General features: G+C 33.7%; 1 non-coding gene across 1 annotated transcript; it reads left to right on the top strand.

Annotated features, from left to right (window-relative positions):
* The first annotated feature begins 229 nt into the window (after window positions 1-229).
* LOC112725499 (small nucleolar RNA R71) lies at window positions 230-333 on the top strand. Its single transcript, XR_003164604.1, has one exon. It is a non-coding gene; the product is annotated as a small nucleolar RNA R71 (small nucleolar RNA).
* Window positions 334-5,582: the final 5,249 nt, after the last annotated feature.

Raw genomic sequence — 5,582 nt, 5'->3', positions numbered from 1 at the left:
CAGAGTGTCCACTTCTATGACTCCTCTCTTCTGAGCTACCCCATTGTTCACAGGGTTCCTCTCAGAAGTGTACATGTATTGGTTGTTGGCAATCATATCAATGAGCTCCTGTGCCTCCTCAGGCGTCTTCTTCATGTGGAGTGAGCCACCCGCAGAGTGGTCCAGTGACATCTTAGACATCTCAGATAGGCCATCATAGAAGATCTCTAACATGGTCCACTCTGAGATCATGTCAGGAGGGCATCTTCTGATCAGCTGCTTGTACCTTTCCCAAGCTTCATAGAGAGACTCTCCCTCTTTTTGTTTGAAAGTCTAGAATTCCACTCTAAGCTTACTCAGCTTCTGAGGTGAAAAGAACTTGGTCAAAAATCCATTGACCACCTTCTCCCAAGTGTCCAGGCTCTTCTTAAGCTGAAAATCCAGCCATAGCCTTGCTCTGTCCCTTACAGCAAAGGGAAAGAGTATGAGCTTGTAAACTTCTAGATTTACTCCATTAGTCTTGACAGTATCACAGATCTGCAGGAAATCAGAGATGAATTGGTTGGGTCCTCCTGCAGGAGTCCATGAAACTGGCAATTCTATTATACTAGAGTGACTAGTTGAGGCTTAAGCTCAAAGTTGTTTGTACCTATGGCAGGTATGGGGATGCTGCGCTCATAGAAATTAGATGTGGGTGCAGTATAAGATCCAATGACCATTCTTGCGTCTCCTCCAGTGGCTGTCATAGTTGTATCTTCAGGTTCTTGTTCAAGAGCTTCTGCGAGATTCCCTCTGGTTCTGCTGGCCTGAGCTTGTTGCAGACGCCTCCTTAAGAATCTCTCAGGTTCAGGATCAAGATCAAGAAGAGCTTTTCTATCCCTATTCCTGGTCATAAACAAAAAGAAAGAAACCAAGAAGAATAAAAGAAAGAAGTCTTTATGTCAGAGTATAGAAAGCTCCTTGTGAGAAACTCAAATAAAGAGAAAAGAAAATAAATGTGTCTTTTATTTAAAAAGGAGTTTTCGAAAATAAAGAGGGGGAAATGGTTTGAAAATTTTTGAAAAAGATCAGAGAGAAAGAAGTTAAAAGTTTAAAAAAAAGAAGAGATAAAAATTAAAGAAACACCAAACTTTTAAAATTAAAAGAATCTAAAACAAACAATTAACTAACAAGATTGGAAAATAAGATAGAATATTTGATTTTGAAAATTTTTGAAACTTAAAAAGGAGAAGTCAAAAGGAAATTTTGAAATTTAAAAATTAAAAAGATAAGGTCAAAAGAGATAAATAAGATAAGATAAGAATTGAAAATTTAAAGGTTTTGAAATTCAAATTTGAAAGAAAGAAAGACTAACAAACTGCTAGACTTTTAAAATTTGAATTTTAAAATGAAGATAAGATAACAAAAATTTTGAAAATCAAAGAAAAAGATAAGATAAAGATTTTAAAGATAAAGAAGATAAACAAGAAAATTAAATGAAAAGATTACTAATGGGACACAAAACTTGAAATTTTTAAATCAAAAAAGAAAAAGACTCAAAGATTTTTTAAAATAAATATTTTTTTTCAAAAAAAATTAAAAAGAAAAGACAAACACTAGAAGGACACCAAACTTAAAGATTTTGAAATCAAAGATATTAATTTCAAAAAAAATAGAAAAGAAAAAACACTCAAAGACACCAAACTTAAAAATTTTGAAATCAAATAAAAGAAAATAACACAAAAATTTCGAACAAAAAGGAAAGAAACCAAGAACAATTTTCGAAAAATTCAAGAAAGGAAAAATCACAAAAACCAAAAGAACACTAAACTTAAGATTTGACAAAAGACTCAAACAAAAAGAAAAGATGACTAAAGATGAAATTTTTGAGAAAGAAAATAAGAAACACAATTAAAAGAAAAACTAGTAAAATTACCTGATCTAAGCAGCAAGACAACCGGTAGTTTGTCAATCACGAACAATTCCCGACAAAGGTGCCAAAAACTTGGTTCGCGAAATTGAACTAGCACAACTTCACCGGCAAGTGCACCGGGTCGTCCAAGTAATACCTCAAGTGAGTGAGGGTCAATCCCACGAGAATTGTTAGATTGAGCAAGCAGTGATTATCTTGCAGATCTTAGTCAAGCAAATAGAAAGATAGTGATTGTTGTTGTAGGCACATAAAACAAAATAGTAAAGACAACAGTAAATAATTCACGTAGAAACAATAATGAGAAATCAGTTAAGGCTTTGGAGATGCTTTATCCTTCCAGATTAATACTTCTTACCAACCACTTTAACAATGAATGATTTATTCTATGGCAAAGCTGTAAGTGATTAAAGCCATTGGTCGTGGTCAATTAATCTCCCCTAATCCATATCAAACGCCGTTGTCAATGGTGTTTTAATATGAACGAGGATGAAGCTCACACAATTCACTCTCACTTGATCCTACTTAAAGTACCACAGACAAGGTCAGATCTTTCGGATCGGAGAATGAAGCTCAATATTCTAGCTTTAGCGCCACAGGAACCTTATTACCCATAACTAACGAGATTTTATGTCACATTTCCTAACTAGCCTAGATAAGTTATTGGTTCATGTGATGTATTCTCAAGCTATAGCTCAATACTATCCAGGTCAGGACTCGCAAGAACTCATGTAGAATAAGGGGTCATACTCTCGTTCCACCCCAGATTCATTAAGATGAAGAACGACAATACATCATAGAATGGAATCAAACATATATTAAAGGAGAAAAGCAACAATATTAATCCATAGGACAAGCAGAGCTCCTAACCTTAACCTAGAAGGTTTAGTTGCTCATAATTTACAGAAAAAACTTAGATGTCTGATAAAAGTCTCTTTAATCCTAAGTGATCTCCTCTTTAAATAGGAGATGCTAACCCTAAAAGATATTAATTTAAAATTAAAAAGTACAAGGATAAACAAAACTAAGCTAAGGAGTGCTAAAATCCACTTTGGGCTAGCTTTAGTTGAGTGCTTCGTCCAAGCCTGGCATTCAACTTGGAGAATGGGCATTGAACGCCAGTCCTGAGCATTCAACGCTGGGCTTAGTCCTTCTTAGGCATTGAACTCCAGATGTGGACGTTCAACGCCACTTTTAGGGCATGATTCTAGATGAGAAGTATAAACTATTATATATTACTGGAAAGCTCTAGAAGTTAGCTTTCCAACATCGTGGAGAACGCATCAATTGGACCTCTGTAGCTCAAGATATGCTTGTTGGAATGCACGGAGTCAGGATTTAACAGCATCTGCTATGCTTTTTTCATCTCTGAACCAGACTTTGCCAAATTCGCCAATTTTGCCTAAAAATCCCATAAAATCATAGGAAAAATACAAAAACTCAAAGTAGCATCCAAATATGAATTTTTGCAATAAAACATACTAAAACCTATAAAATATAACTAAAATATAATTAAAATGCTAAGAAAATGCAATGAAAAAGCGTATAAAATATCCACTTATCATACATGTAGAACAATTAAAGAGAAGTGAGAATCTCCACCAACCAATCTCCTCAAAATTAATGTTGATGCTATAGTTTCAAATGACAATCATGGAGGCGTTGGAATAGTGGTGAAAGACGAAGTGGGCTCTGTTCTGGCAACAAAAGTTGGCCCATTGAATTTTTTGTCCAAGCCCATGAAGCAAAACGTTGGCAACTTACATGTGACTAAGACTTAGTTTGGTAAAGATTTTTGAAGAGGTGCTTGTGCTTAAGCACCACATTTTGTGTTTGATAAATTAAAAAGTTCATGAGCTTATGCTCGCAACTTTTAAAAGCTAGGGTGCTTTTGAAAGCACCTAAGGAGAAGTTTTTCAAAGTTGGCTTGTGCTTATCAAAATTAAAAAGTATAATATAACCTCGTACATTTTAATTAATAATCAAATTTAATTCTTACATTAATATCTAGTATAGTATTTTTAAATTTTAAAAGCTATTTTACTAAACACATTTATTGTTACTTGTGCTTATTAAAATCTATTTTTAATTTAATTTATCAAATATAGATGCTACAACTTTTAAAAAATAAAAACTTTATCAAACCAAGCCTAAATTTTGCAAAAGAATGGTATTTTACATCCGTTATTTTAGAGAGTGACAATATTGAAGTGGTACAAACTTTCAAACAGGGTACAACTAATGAGTTGTTTTAGTTTATTCATTACTGATACTCTCTCTGTAATAGAAAATTTTAGAATTGTTCAGTTCAGTCCTATTAAGAAAGAAAGAAACAAAATAGCTTATGCGTTAGCACACATAATTCTTACTAATATAGAATCCATGTGGATAGAAGAGGCACCTAGCTATGTAATCATAGTTATAAAAATCGAACCGAACCGTCCAATTTGATAAAAAAAACCTAACAAATCATATCTTTATTCGGTTCAATTTAATATTCTGATTGTTTAAAATAAAAAATTAGTCAAATTCATTTGAACCATAATTAAACCAGATCGGTTAACTATCTGCCAGTAATGTCACCATGACATGAGCATCTATTTCTCAAAAATGCTGAGAGCAAGGATTCAAACTTAGCACCTTACACATGGGAAGCCTTGGCATGCCTCTCTATACCATTGAGTCAATTCTCCTTATTAGGACGGATCTAGAAATATTATTTTGGAGGGACCAATAACATATATAATATTAAAAATTATACAAAAAATTATATAATGTAAAATGTATTACAAAAATATATCGATAGAGAATATATTTTAAAGTACAAAAAATATGTATGTACTTTTTATTAATGAAGTGGTCGATTCTTTGTATCATAAAATTTATCGATAATAGAATTTGTGTCAAAATTTTCAGCAATTTTCTTTTCAATATAATTAAAAGACAATTAGCAAGAAATTAACCTTTCATTTTGTTTATGAGTTATTTTTCACAATATTCATCGCTGAAAAAGATCTTTTAGTTGTAATAGTTGAAACAGAGAGAATAATACCAAATGAATCAAGAAGGACACTCACAAGAAGAAAAAAAATCCACTTTATGGGATTTAAAAAATTTTATTTAATTAAAAAATATTAGTAATAATATCTTTTCAGATTTTTTTAATATTGTTACTTATTTTTTTAGATATTAGAAATCATTAATATTTAGGTTAGGCTGGACTTTTATTTATATTAGACTAAATAATAAATAAATTAAAAATAAATAAATCATACTTAATAACTTATTACTATTAATCTTTTTTAAAAAAAAGTTAGGGACCGACCGTATATAAGGGTGGCAGTAAAACCCGAACCCGCGGGTACCCGACCCGCCCCTACCCGATCGGCGCGGGTTTAAACCCAACCCGAAGCGGGGCGGATTCATATCGGGGCGGGTAGTTGAACGGGGCGGGGTGGGGTCGGGTTCAGGATAAACCCGCCCCTACCCGCCCCAGAGTGCACATATATAAATACATAATTTTTGGGATTAGGGTTCAGTCTTTATATCTCACCCACCGCCACTTACCTTTAGTTCCCAAATCCAACCCTCAACTCACACCTCTGCAGACTTCATCTCTTCTCCAAGGACGCCGCCCTCTTCAGCTCTTCTCCAAGGCCGACCGCCTCTGCTCAGCTGAACCAGACCACCAGTC

Source organism: Arachis hypogaea, chromosome 11 (assembly GCF_003086295.3).
Source record: "Arachis hypogaea cultivar Tifrunner chromosome 11, arahy.Tifrunner.gnm2.J5K5, whole genome shotgun sequence".
Classification (NCBI taxonomy): domain Eukaryota; kingdom Viridiplantae; phylum Streptophyta; class Magnoliopsida; order Fabales; family Fabaceae; genus Arachis; species Arachis hypogaea.
The sequence above is the reverse complement of the archived record's forward strand: the minus strand, read 5'-3'. Positions and strand labels throughout refer to the sequence as shown.